We start from the raw sequence: 14,370 nt of genomic DNA, 5'->3' as shown, positions 1-14,370 counted from the left end.
CAAGCAAAATACATCAGCCACATGCGGCTGGAATATTTATATACACAACCACGCAGTTATAATAACAGCCCACACGGCTGGAATGAAACAATCACAACCACGCAGTTATATATATAACAGCCTACACGGCTGTACCAAAACACAGCGGAAAAACGAAGGAAAGCCCAATACAACACAATCAACACACTGCTAGCCGGCTAGGCTTTATACCACAACCACAACAACACAAATACAACAACCCCCCGAATACAACAAATACAAATAAAACATATACAAAACCAAAAACGACCTTCGGATGTGACGTAGGACCCGGCAGACAGGATACTCCGAGCGACACTCCAACCATCTACCTGAAAACATAAAGATATACATGCGGTGGTGAGTATAGGTAACTCAGCGGGTAGTAGACAAGATAGTGCATGGTCAATAACAAACATGGAGATCAAAAGTATACAGTCTCAGTAGGAAAACAAAGAACATGATCATACTATCATAACCAATGCATCTGAACATACCTGACGTAGTAACCCGACATAATCATAACTGACATACGAACCGCACAAACCACTACTGACATAATGGTAAATACATACCCAATCTGAAATCGACGCAAGATACCAAGATCAGTAACCTCACTGGATCTGCAACAGACACACCCGTGACACCTGTGCAATATAAATACGACTGCAAATACATGCAAAATAAATGACATGTATGCAGCATGACAACCATATGCAACAATCATATCGCAAACAAATGCAACATACCACAAACACATGCAACTAGTATCTACTAGGCATGTATGCAAATATATCTCCAAAGATGCACCGCGCATCAAAAGTCAATGTGCATGCATGCTCCATGGTCACCCCCGCCACCTCTCTAGACACCACGACCCCTGTATGGCCGAGAGGCTTGGGTCTGTGACAAACCGTACTAGCCTCCAGAACAAACACCGCTATAGGCGGCCGAAGCGGACGGTCAGCTAAGTAGTTATATAACCACCTAGCTAAGGGTCCCTGACCACTCACATCTCTAGCCCTCTGACACTGTACCCTCAAGACTCACTACTCCAGAGTGGTCGAGGCTGACAGAACACTGAGCAGCTGTGTAAGCGCGACAGGACTAGCTCCACCCCAAACTACCACTCTCCATCAGTGGCCGAATGGACGGCTATAAAAGACTGACAACCCTCTCAACTACAAGGGAGACGATAGTCGTCAGTATGACATGAATGATGAACATGATGATATACATATATAATCATGATACGGACACCGTCATCATCCATGCAACTCTAAATCCACCTAAGTGTCCCACAACATGAGTATAATCATCATGATATCTCCATATATCCCACCAAACATATGTATATAACCCCACCTGTATAGTCAACCAAAGATCTCCAATAACCTCAACAGACACACCTACACCACCCCACGTGTACAATCAACATGTATCCTCCAGTAAAAACACATCAAACACGGGTATAAACCACAGACATACAATCACCACAACTCCAATCATCACACCGGACAGAAGTATACCCGACATACGGATGGATAAGCCTCATATGAATACCGCCAATGAAGTAATCCCTACCATACATACTCTACATGTACACAAATACCACAGAGTATAGATAATCCAAAGTGTAGACTGTATAAGAATTAAATAGATCATCACAAGGGTCAAGCATCGGTATCAAGCAGGAAAGCAACAAACGAGCACGATATAAGATAAAGCATCCTAAACCATCTCATAAAACCATGCACTAAGCTCAATAAAATCTACACAGAGGCAAGGAAGAAATACCCGCCTTAATACGTAGATCGTGTCCGGAAATCCCACGTCGAGACGCTCGTCCCGAATCCAAGTCCTGCGATTACATAATATATTTAGCTACTCACATAATCAACAACAAACTAAACTCAAAACCTAATCCTACGTCGATTAAGTAACTCTGTTTAGTTTCTACCCAATGATCCGAACCAAAGTAGATGAGAGGTTCATCCTTAAACTCTACTCTTTCTAAATCCAACCATAATCCACAATCATCACTAATCAAATCTCCTCATGAATTAATCCAATTCAATTCACATAATTCATCATCAATCAAACACTAATCCAAACTCATCATAAATCCTTCTAAATCTACTAATCAATCCAATACAACTTAATTTAAATTCCTACAATCCATCCCTACCAATCCAAACCAATACAGCAATAAAATCACCTTAATTCTTAATCCACAATAATTCATCCCATCCACATCACAAATGATATCAACCCACAATAACCTATCAACTAAATCATTAAACCATGATCAACCGCAAAATCCAACAATCCTCAATCAACTCAATCATTTCCTAGTCTAATTCACATCCCAATTAATTCCTTAATCTAATTCATTACATAATGTAATCAATTTAGAGCACAACTTACCCAATTCCATTGCACTCCACTGTTAGCATGTGATCCGAGCAACCCACTATTGGAAGCCACAGGTGTGATGCTCACTGTTGCCCACATTTCCATCTCCTACTAACCTAACAACCAAATCACATAAATCCATCAATTACCCTATAACAAAATACAAGATCAACTCTTAACCTTACCTTAACTCCATGTCAACAACCCCTTCTCCAATGTTTCACTGCCCGACAACATTTCCTTGCAGTGAACGCCCACTGTTCTAGCAACAACACCTCAAATAGATCCCTACACTGAAACTCTATCTCTGATCAGCTAACCTCCCATATTTAATCCTCATCGGAGCAACACTGATCAGTCGCATAGTTAATCTCAACATCAAAGTATGAAATCAATCCATGTTAATCAATATTGAGCTTGACTTACCCGTATACCATATCCAAGATCTCTCCTAGATGGAATCAGGTTGTCGCTGCGGCAATGAGCTAGGGCAGAGGATAGGGCGACACCGGCACAAACAAAGGAGACAAGAGCACAAAGCATTTCATCAAACACCTGTCATGCATCACCTCAAACACTCCACCTCTTCACCGAGACTTCAATCACCGGAGAGGATCACAGCTTCGATGGAGAAAACAATCCCCAACAGAGTTGAGGTGGCTGGAACCAAAATACAATCTCAGCTTCTTAGAAGACCACCCAAATCAATCCAAGAAGAAGAACACCTACTCGAATCATAACCTAGGTAGATCTCTTACCTTCAAGATCCCGCTAGGGCACAACGCCACCAAAGGAAGAGGAGGAATCAAGGGAAGATTTGGCGCTGAGGCTTACGGGAAATCAAGGAATAACAAGATAGCTCACCCTTGATGCCCTGGCAATAGATCTACTCCGGCGATCGTCGGTGTCGGTTCGTCCCCGTGAAGAACAGAGAGATCAGAGCGAGAAGAAAAGCTTCGGCTGGATTTGAGCTTGAGGGTCGATGACTACAAAGGGAGATCGCCGGAGCTAGAGCCTCACTCTCATCGGCGTCGCTCGTCTGCGAGGGAGATCGGAGAAGGAAGGGAGGTCGGGGAAGGGAGGAGGGGAGGGATCGGCGTCGGGTTTGGGGAAACGGTGCTTGGGAAGGGAATTAAAGGAAAAGAAAATAATTTATAATTATAAACATTTCCTCACCCAAACGGGTATCCCAAACAGGCCTTATCTGTACCCGAAATTGATCCCCTCAAAACCCTTCTTACGAGCTCTGAAAAAATCCCAGAAAATTTCTAAAAATTCCGGAAAAATTCTATAAGGCTATTTCCCAAATAACCCTATCTATTTTAATTTTCCGATATCTTACATATTTTAAATGTTTCAAAGGTTTCATCTTTAGTTTTTAAAAATTTTACCCAAGTATATCTTGAGTAATCATCGATTATTACTAAGCAATATTGGTTTTTGCTTAGTGACTTGGCTCCATGCGAATCAAACAAGTCTAGGTGAAGGAGCTCAAGTATTGACGTTGTTCTATTTAAGTTGGTTAATTTATGGGTTGATTTGGTTTGTTTACCCTATTGACAAGCATTGCAAATTGAATTTTCAACAAATTTTAATTTGGGCAGACCTCTAACTAGACCATTTTGACTTATTTTTTAAATAAGTCTGGTGTGAGTGTGACACAGTCTCCTGTGCCACAACTCAGTTTCCTCTTGTTGTGTCAGGAGACACTTTGTTGAGAATGTTGGTAGGTTAATTGTGTATACATTATTTCTTCTAATGCCCTTAAGTACAATTTTAGGGTTATAAGCATTTTTAATTGTACACCCAGATTTGGTAAAGTTAACTAAGTACCCACTATCACATAATTGGCTAATGCTGAGTAAATTAAATTTAAAGTTTTCAACTAATAAGACTTTTCAAATAATAAAGTCTGAGTTGAGTTCGATGTTACCTCTTCCAATTACCTTAAGTTTACCGTCGTTGCCGAATGCAACTGAGCCTAAATTCTTTAACTTGAGCTTTGTGAACTTCAATCTGTCTCCAGTCATGTGTCTGGAGCAGCCACTATCCAACATCCACTGATCCAATTCCTACACATAAAGTATCTGAATTGGAATCATTTTGATGAAAAGATAGTTCGATTGAAGTTAGCTCCATTAAAGTGAGATGATTGGTTTAATCTAATTGGATTTAAGTAGGTGTTGGTTAAGTTAATTAAATTGGTTAAGGTAAATAAGCTCTTAAAATAATTTTCTAAATAAGTTTTTCTTTAAAAAAAAAGATTTTTTAAAATAAATTTTTAAAAGAATTTTTTAAATATGTTTTTAAAAGATTTTTTAAATAAGTTTTTTAAAAGATTTTTTAAATAAGTTTTATTTAATTAATTAAATTAAATTAAATTAAATTAATTTGATTTGATTTAATTTAATTTGATTTTAATTTAATTTTAATTTGATTTTAATTTAATTTGATTTTAATTTAATTTAATTTAGTTTAGTTTGATTTGATTTAATTTAATTTAATGTAATTTAATTTAATTTGATTTAATTTAATTTGATTTGATTTAATTTAATTTAATTTGATTTGATTTTAATTTAATTTAATTTAGTCTGATTTGATTTAATTTAATTTAATTTAATTTGATTTAATTTAATTTGATTTAATTTAATTTGATTTGAGTTTTGTCTTTTGTAATCTCACCCGATCTAGATTTTTCAATCAGAGGATCCTACAATTTACTGAGATGAATTAAGTTCAATTATAGGGTTTGATTTAATTTTGTGTTAGATTCAGGTTTAGCTTTGAGCTCAGCAAAGAGATATTATTTGGATAAACCTCTGGGCTATGGTGAGTCACTTGGATATCATTAAAGTAACCATGCCTTCAAAGTTTTCCAAATAGTCCTATCCACTGAATTTAGTATAAAATCTTGGTCTAACTGGTTATGATCCATAAAGGGTAGCTTCGGTCAGTTCCACTTAGCCAAATGCACCAGGTCGAAGCCATATCTTCCTAGACATGCATAGACTAAGCTTCCCTAATGTACTATCATCCTATACTTCACCAGTACCGTGAGTCAAGTTAAACTTAACCTTTTTTATTCTAGTCCTAATTACCCTGCTGGGTAGGTTGTGTTAGGTTACCCTGTCGGGTAAGTTCCTTTTGGATGTGCCAGCTATTCTGGAGCCTCCATTATTGATTTTCCTTTAATTATGTTCCTTTAAGATACTTTTTATAACTTTAATTTAACTAATTATTTAAAATAATTTAATTTGATTGTTTGTTTATTAAGATAATTTTAAAATAATTTAAGTAATTATTTATTTAATTTATTTATTTGTTAAGATAATTTTTCTTTTTGCTCCCCCTGGATCATAGCCTCGATAAGGTCTATCAAGGTAATTGACTTGATCCTTGGGGACCCAATATTGACCAAGTCCAACTTGATTGACCAAGTTGGACTTAGGTACCCATGCTTGGACTACATTTTTATTTGATCTATTGACTAAGGTTAGATAAGATCGATATTTCCTTTTGGTCTTAAAACCTAATCCAGATTTGTTGTAAACGACTCTTTATGTTCCAAGAATTAGATCAAGATTCTTGGAGCCTAAAGAAAATCGTTCCAACATTTTCTTCAAATCCTTAACCTGAGTTTTCAGACTGGAGTTTTCTTCCTCAAGCTTTTGGATTTGAGTTGAGTTTCCAGTCTGAACTGGGTTAGGTAAGGATTCAAAGTTGGTCACTTCTTTGAGGGTTGTTACCTCCTTTAGAAGTGAGTTGATCCTAATGTTCGATTTTGCTAATTTTCACATTAAGTAATTTACTAAATTGTGTAAACGCGGGATACTTACAGTGGGGTCAGGCCCTTCGGAAACAGATACAGATCTGTGGCTTCTCTCGGACTCAGCTTCCGATTCGTCCTCGCTTATGGATTCTTGAATGTACTCCCGGGTTGTCATCGCGAGAAAACTCGTCTGTTCGAGTTCTTCGTCGTCGGACTCTTCCGAGGATGACTCGTCCCAGGTCGCCTTCAGAGCCTTCTTTTTCCGTTGCTGCTTCTTTGCGTCCTTTTGATTTGGGAAGTTGGCTTTGATGTGCCCCTTCTGATTGCAGTCGTAGCATGCCACTTCGAATTTTACTTTTGACTTTGGTTGAGCCTCCTTGGATTGAATTGCCTTCTTGAGATCCTTCTTGGTGAAGCCATTCTTTTTCTTGTAGAGTTTCCTTACTAGGTTGACGAGCTCAGTCGCAAGTTCATCTTCTTCATCGTCAGAGTTAGGTTCTTCTTCTGATTCTTGTTCGGTTCTGCGCCATGATCTCGGTTCATGCGTTTTGCTAGTACCTACAACGAGAGTTATACCCTTCTCGACCGGGCGTGCATTAGTCTGCTCATGCAATTCAAATTCAGAAAAAAGTTCATCTAATTTAATGGAAGATAAATCTTTAGAAACCTTGTAGGCATCTACCATGGATGCCCATAAGACATTTCTCGGGAAGGCGTTTAAAGCATACCTCAATATATCGCGGTTCTCCACTTTCTATCCGATCACGTGAAACCCGTTGAGTAGATCTTGAATCCGGGCGTGGAGTTGACTAGCCGTCTCATTTTCTTGCATTTTAATATTATATAATTTATTGAAAAGCAAATCTTGCTTACTCACCTTGGTTTCTGATGTACCCTCATGTAGCTCGATTAGCTTTTCCCATAGCTCCTTTGTACTTGAGAACGGTCATACTCTGTTGAGTTCCTCCTTTGTCAGACCACACTGGAGTATGCAGGTAGCCTTTGCATTTGCTTCTACTTTCTTTATCAGTGTTGCGTCCCAGTCCTCATATAGTAGTTGTTTGCCGGTGCTGTCAGTTGGTAGTTGGAGCCCGGTTTTGACAATCATCCAGACTTCAAAATGAGTCTGGAGATATGCCTCCATCCGGCCCTTCCAGTACCCGAAGTCGTCTCCGGTGAAGAGCGGTGGTCGAGCGGTGCTATAACCTTCTTGAAGTGCCATTTTAAAACCTGCGTACAAAGACAAAGAATTTGTTCCAAGACTGGGTCTTGGATTAGTAGTGCGGGATGTATAAAAAAAAAGACGAACTCGAGTGGTGTTGCACCAACTTCGAGAAAAAAATTTGATTGGAACGAGAAATAGATCGGAATATAGTAATTATACTAATTCCGGTCGACTCCGAAAAACTGAAAATACCAGAACAGATAAGTTAAATTTGGAATCAATGATGTTAAGTTCCGTCTACGATTCCTAATTTAACTTCTAAAGAACACAATAGGTTATTTAAGGAAAGGTTCAATACTTGTACAAAAAATTTTTGAACAGTGGAGCCGGTACGTTTTCCTAGGATTAACCAACACATCCACTCGTCAAGGTAGTGTAATTGGCATCCTCTTAATATCGCCGCGTGAGGATTAGATGCAGTTGTCTGTACGGCTGGATTATCGAGCTACAAATAACGGGGAAGAATATGAGGCTCTAATAGCTGGCCTATAGGTATCTCGGCATGTGGGAGCCACAAGAGTCCTCATTCATTCGGATTCTCAGCTAGCAGCTCAATAGCTATCAGGAACATTCGAGATAAATAACTCCCGATTCAGGTTATATGTCGAAGCTTTCGAGAAACTAAAGTTAAGTTTCTAAGAAGTGATTATACAGAAGATCCCTCGATCAGACAACCAGTATCTTGACAAGCTGACTAAGTTAGCAAGTTCTTTATCTCCAATCGTCATAAATAAGCCGATCGAGCAGGTCTTGGTGGCACACATCACAGGACTATTGGAATGACCTTCCCAAGCGACTAGAGGGCGTCGTTGATAGAGTTCCTCCGATCAAGCATCACATCAACTGATACAAAGGAAGTTAGGTTGTTAAAAAGGAGGGCCTCCTAGTTCACATTAATTAGAGATCATTTATATAAGAGATCTTTTTCAAGGTCGCTGCTTAAGTTCATCGAATCGGATGACATTGAGTACATCCTATAAGTTTATCAAGGCTCCTGCGGCAGTCATCCGGACGCTAGATCATTGGCTCATAAAATCTTATTAGCTAGATATTTCTGGCCCACGTTATAAGACGATGCCACTCGGATGGTGGCCACTTGCCTGTCATTCTAGAAATATCACAACATTCTGCATCAACCTACCAAAGAGATGGAAACATCTACTGTGTCCTGTCTATTCGACGAGTGGGGCATGGATACGTTGAACTATTTCCTTTAGCGACCAAGCAACAAAGATTTCTACTCGTGACAGTATATTATTTCTCAAAATGAGTGGAGGTCGAGCAACTAGCCAAGATAACCGAGCATATGGTTATCAAATTTATATAGCAAAACATATTGTGTCAGTTCAGCATCCCTCGCCGACTTGTCTCGAATAACGGAAGGTGGTTCTCAGGGCGGAAGCTCAATGATTGGTGTGAGGGCTATGGTATCACACATGCTTTCACTTTAGTGGCTTATTTGTAGAATAACGACCAAGCATAAGTCACCAATACAGAAATCATTAGAGGGCTCTGGGCTTGACTCGACCATGCTGGGGGCAGCTAGGTTGATGAACTTCTAAGCGTATTGTGGGCTTGCTTATCGCACCATACGTAGATAGGCGACCGACATAACCCCATTCCATCTGGTGTATGAGAGCGAGGCAGTAGTGTCGGTCAAAGTAGGAACAGAATCTGACTTAGTACAACTCTACGATGAAGGAAACGCTGATCAGAGACTCATAGAGCTCAACTTGGTGGATGAAGAACAAGATAAGGTCATCGTCTGACTCATGGCATATTGGCAGCGCATAAAGCAGAGCTACAATTGGAGGGTAATCCTGAGGTTACTCTAAGTCGACGGTCTAGTATGGAAAAGAGTGAAGTCAGTCGGCGATATCACCAAGCTAGAAGTCCTATGGGGAAGACCATATAAAGTTATTCAGAAGATCCGCTTGAGAGCTTACTATTTACAAGATGAAGATGGGAGAAAGCCTGAGCGGCCATGGAGCACAAGCTATCTCCAACCTTATAGAACTAGGTGAGAGGTGAGTGTTTAAATTCAGATACACTTGTAAAGATGTCTATTTTATAAGTGCAGGGAAATAATGAATGAAAAACTCAAGTGTCCCAAACTCTTGTGTCAATCGGCCAAGATAAAAGTCGAGTGGAGACTATAAACTTTTGTGATTCATCACCAGAAAGTCGAGTGGCAACTATAAAACCTTAAGCCTAAAAGATAACATCCAAGTGACGACTATAAACCCAGGTAAAGCAAATATTAGCAGTCGATCGGTGACTATAAACTCGAGGTTAGAAAGAAAACAACAGCCGAGCGGCGGCTATAAACCCGAGATTTTATGTCAAATAAAGTCGAGCGGCGGTTATAAACTCTAGGTTGACAATTAAATAACAGTCGAGCAAAGATTATAAATCCTGGTTCAACAGTCGAGTGACGACTATAAATTCTTGTGAAATAAAAAATCGAAAAGTTGAGCGGTGACTATAAATCCTGGTAGAGTTAATATCAAGAGTCGAGCGGTGACTGATCCGGCGGTAAAAATGGGGGACCCACAGAGGGGGTCCCGTCCGAGCGGAGCCAGAGATTACCCAGCCAAAGGTTTGGGTTTCCGACGCCAAAGCAGAACCGGAGCCGAGTGGCGCCGAGTGGCCGAGCGGAGGTGTCCGCTCGGCCGGAATCGTGGCGAGGGAATAGTGGTTAGCCGAGCGGCCTATTCGCTCGGCTCGGGATATGATATGTCAGCAAAGGCATGATGATTAGACTGTACGCAAGATGACACTATTAAAGGCCCCACCATCACGTCACGGAAAGGTTGATACAGTAGTGGTATGGCCTTATGGATGCCCTTCTGACAGGCCCACACCTGGGCATGGTCGAAAGCAGGTGATTGCTTCGATTGGTGTGCTCAGGCTCCTTCGAGAGGTCTATATAAGGCCTCCACTTCTTCAACCGAAGGTACGCTAGTCTTCATCCCGCAGCCACTTTCTTCATCTATTCCCTCGCCTGACTTGATCGTCGGAGGGCCGTCGCCGGGACACCCCCCTGGCTCGGTTTTGTTGCAGGTTCGCCGGAGCACTAAAGGATCCAGCAGGGAGCGCCACATCCCCAGCGTTCGTTGACCACTGGTTCGGACAGGATCAATTTGGCGCCGTCTGTGGGAACGTACCTGCATCCGAGCAGAGGCAATGGACCAGGCTGGAAGACTACATACCGTGGTACTCTCACAAGAAGAGTTGGACGCTATAGTCGAGGCGAGGGCAACCAAGATAGTGGCGCAGCAAAAGGAGAAAGCACAAGCTGAGCGAGCGCAACAGCAAACAACCTCGGCTTCAGCAGGCCGGGCGGCGCAAGCAGACCGCCCGGAATATGTTTCAACAGGAGGGTTCCCTCAGGCACTCTTCCGTACTCCCCCAGAAATCGCGCCCGCTCACGGGGAGTAAGGATCTTTATCTGATGAGCCTCCCGCTCGGGATCATAGGAAGGGCAAAGCCCCCCGAGCGAACGCACCGCCCGAGTAGGTTCACCGACAGTTCTCTGAAGCCATACATCGGGATCCGTTACCAAAATACTATAAACCACTGCCGATCGGAGCTTACAATGGGACGACCGACCCCGACGATCATTTGGGGAAGTTCGACAGCATCGCCACCTTGCATCAGTACTCCGATGGCGTAAAGTGCCGGGTATTTCTCACCACTCTATCGGAATCTGCACATAGGTGGTTTCGGAGGTTGCCGGACGGCTCTATCACTAGTTTCCAGGAGTTCCGAACGGCATTTCTTCATCACTTGCCTCCCCTTCATTGCCCCTTTTTTTTTTTTGGTCTGTTAGGTGCTTATCCGTAGAGTCAGTTAAGCTCCACGTGTTCCCCACTAGGCGACCGATCAGGTTAATCAGTTGACTTGTTTTCCTCGAAATCGTTTAGCGCTTGGCTATGCTGTTTGCATTCAGTGAATGCGAAGTATTGGCAAACTGATGGCCGATCGGACTTAATCAATTTAACACTTGCGAACGCTCGTTATTTGGCGTCCTTAGTTTCGTCCAGTAAGCTCACAGTCGCGGGTTCGACTCTCGATCTTTAACGACGGAGCTCGTCGGCGCGGATATTTATAGCCGGTCGGCGCGGCTCTCGATCTTTAATGACGGACTCGTCGGCGCGGATATTTATAGCTGGTCGGCGCGGCTCTCGATCTTTAACGACGGAGCTCGTCGGCGCGGATATTTATAGTCGGTCGGCGCGGCTCTAGATCTTTAATGACGGGCTCGTCGGCGCGGATATTTATAGCCGGTCGGCGCGGCTCTCGATCTTTAACGACGGAGCTCGTCGGCGCGGATATTTATAGCCGGTCGGCGCCGCTCTCGATCTTTAACGACGGAGCTCGTCGGCGCGGATATTTATAGCCGGTCGGCGCGGCTCTCGATCTTTAACGACGGAGCTCGTCGGCGCGGATATTTATAGCCGGTCGGCGCGACTCTCGATCTTTAACGACGGAGCTCGTCGGCGCGGATATTTATAGCCGGTCGGCGCGGCTCTCGATCTTTAACGACGGAGCTCGTCGGCGCGGATATTTATAGCCGGTCGGCGCGGCTCTCGATCTTTAACGACGGAGCTCGTCGGTGCGAATATTTATAGCCGGTCGGCGCGGCTCTCGATCTTTAACGACGGAGCTCGTCGGTGCGAATATTTATAGCCGGTCGGCGCGGCTCTCGATCTTTAACGACGGAGCTCGTCGGCGCGGATATTTATAGCCGGTCGGCGCGGCTCTCGATCTTTAACGACGGAGCTCGTCGGCGCGGATATTTATAGCCGGTCGGCGCGGCTCTCGATCTTTAACGATGGAGCTCGTCGGCGCGGATATTTATAGCCGGTCGGCGCGGCTCTCGATCTTTAACAACGGTGCTCGTCGGCGCGGATATTTATAGCCGGTCGGCGCGGCTCTCGATCTTTAACGACGGAGCCTTGGAGCGGCCTATTCGCTCGGCTCGGGATATGATATGTCAACAAAGGCATGATGATTAGACTGTACGCAAGATGACACTATTAAAGGCCCCACCATCACGTCACGGAAAGGTTGATACAGTAGTGGTATGGCCTTATGGATGCCCTTCTGACAGGCCCACACCTGGGCATGGTCGAAAGCAGGTGATTGCTTCGATTGGTGTGCCCAGGCTCCTTCGAGAGGTCTATATAAGGCCTCCACTTCTTCAACCGAAGGTACGCTAGTCTTCATCTCGCAGTCACTTTCTTCATCTATTCCCTCGCCTGACTTGATCGTCGGAGGGCCGTCGCCGGGACACCCCCCCCCCGGCTCGGTTTTGTTGCAGGTTCGCCGGAGCACTCGAGGATCCAACAGGGAGCGCCACATCCCCAGCGTTCGTTGACCACTGGTTCGGACAGGATCAGTGACTATAAACCCTGGTACAACAGTCGAGCGACGGCTATATGTTGGGACCCTTGGTGGCCGGCTAGAGGGAGGTGAATAGCCCTGCAAAGACAAATGAAAAACCTTCCTCGAGCTTTTATAACTTTAACAAAATTAACACTTGCATAAAAATTAAGACATTAAAAAGAAGAGGCATACGAATTTACTTGGTTACAACCAAGGAGGTTGTTAATCTAAGGAAGTGGAAAGCACACTAATTTCTCCTTCAGGCGGAGAAGCTTCTTTACAGCAGTTGAAGCACTAAAAATATGAAGCTGGACAAAATAAATTATTTACAAGTGTTCTATTTAGGCATTTGGGACTAAGGCTATATTTATAGCCCTAGTCGAGGTGCTTGTAAGGGTTCTAGGCGCCTAGAGGGGAATAAAACTTTATCCCCATCGCAATGGATCGCGTTTGACGTGATGCGGATAAACATCATGGTCTAGGCGCCTAGAAGGGTTTTGGGCACCCAGAGTCCGGTGAGTCCGAGCGCCCGAACCAAGAAAGTCAACATCCTGCTGACTTTTAGTCCCGATCTTCCTCTTCGGTTCCGCTCGCTTCGGTGATCTCAGCCATCCGGAATAGAGCTCACCCGAACCCAATTTCTGTCCTTCGAGCAATCTTCCGCTCCGGCTTCTCGTCCCTGGGAAACGTCGCGCAACTCCTTCTCGTCCGCCTGCATACTCTTCCGTAGCATCTCGTCCCTCAGACACACCGAGCCTGTTAGCTCTCTCCCATGTCATTCTTCTCACTAGCTGCATCTTTCCCTCGACTTCTTATGCTCCTAAGTTCCTGCACACTTAGACACAGGGTTAAAAATCAACAGAACCTAACCTGACTTGGTTGATCATATCAAAACTACCTTAAGATATTAACAATCTCCCCCTTTTTGATGTAATCAAACCCAAGTTAGGATAAACCATAAAAAAATAGCATTTATAATTTTTATAAAAAATTACAAGTACAAAAATTAAGTGCAAAACTTAAAAAAATAAAATAAAATTATACTACCCTCCCCCTAGACTTAATCTTACTACTCCCCTTTTTTATCGCATTTAAAAGTGGGGTACGTTAAACATAGTACTTGGAAGGTCTAAAAAGTCTAAGGGAAAAAACAAAAAATATGAAAAGTTAAGTTTCAAAAAATTTAATTAAAAAAACTTTAGAATGGTTTTAAAAAAATTGTATTTTGATTACTAGTTCATAAAAATTTCAAAAGATTGTTTAGGTTAACCTTTTTTTTTAAAAAAAAAAAACTTAATCAATTTTTTATGATTATACCTTTAAATAAATTTTTCAGCAAAAATTTAAAGCATTAGTTGAATGCTTCATAGTAAGTCAATTAAATATTCAATTCAATAATTGGCTTCCAGACTGTGGTAAGACGTTAGACCTTCTTGGTTATTAGAGCATCAACCACTTCTAGACAAAGTCTCTTAAAGAATTTAAACATTTAACTTTCTTTCTGAAAGCCCTAAGAAAGTAATTAATCTAGATATAATTTTGGAATTTAAAA

At 42.4% G+C, this 14,370-nt stretch overlaps 1 long non-coding RNA gene across 1 annotated transcript; it reads right to left on the bottom strand.

Moving 5' to 3' along the window:
- Positions 1–1,818: 1,818 nt before the first annotated feature.
- On the bottom strand, positions 1,819–3,655 carry LOC122011943. The gene is made up of 5 exons (XR_006120066.1): positions 3,192–3,655; positions 2,860–3,093; positions 2,619–2,783; positions 2,446–2,549; positions 1,819–1,879 (listed from the first exon to the last, which is right to left on the bottom strand). It is a non-coding gene; the product is annotated as an uncharacterized LOC122011943 (long non-coding RNA).
- Between the last annotated feature and the right edge of the window lie 10,715 nt (positions 3,656–14,370).

This window comes from Zingiber officinale, chromosome 8A, assembly GCF_018446385.1.
Source record: "Zingiber officinale cultivar Zhangliang chromosome 8A, Zo_v1.1, whole genome shotgun sequence".
NCBI lineage: Eukaryota > Viridiplantae > Streptophyta > Magnoliopsida > Zingiberales > Zingiberaceae > Zingiber > Zingiber officinale.
The sequence above is the reverse complement of the archived record's forward strand: the minus strand, read 5'-3'. Positions and strand labels throughout refer to the sequence as shown.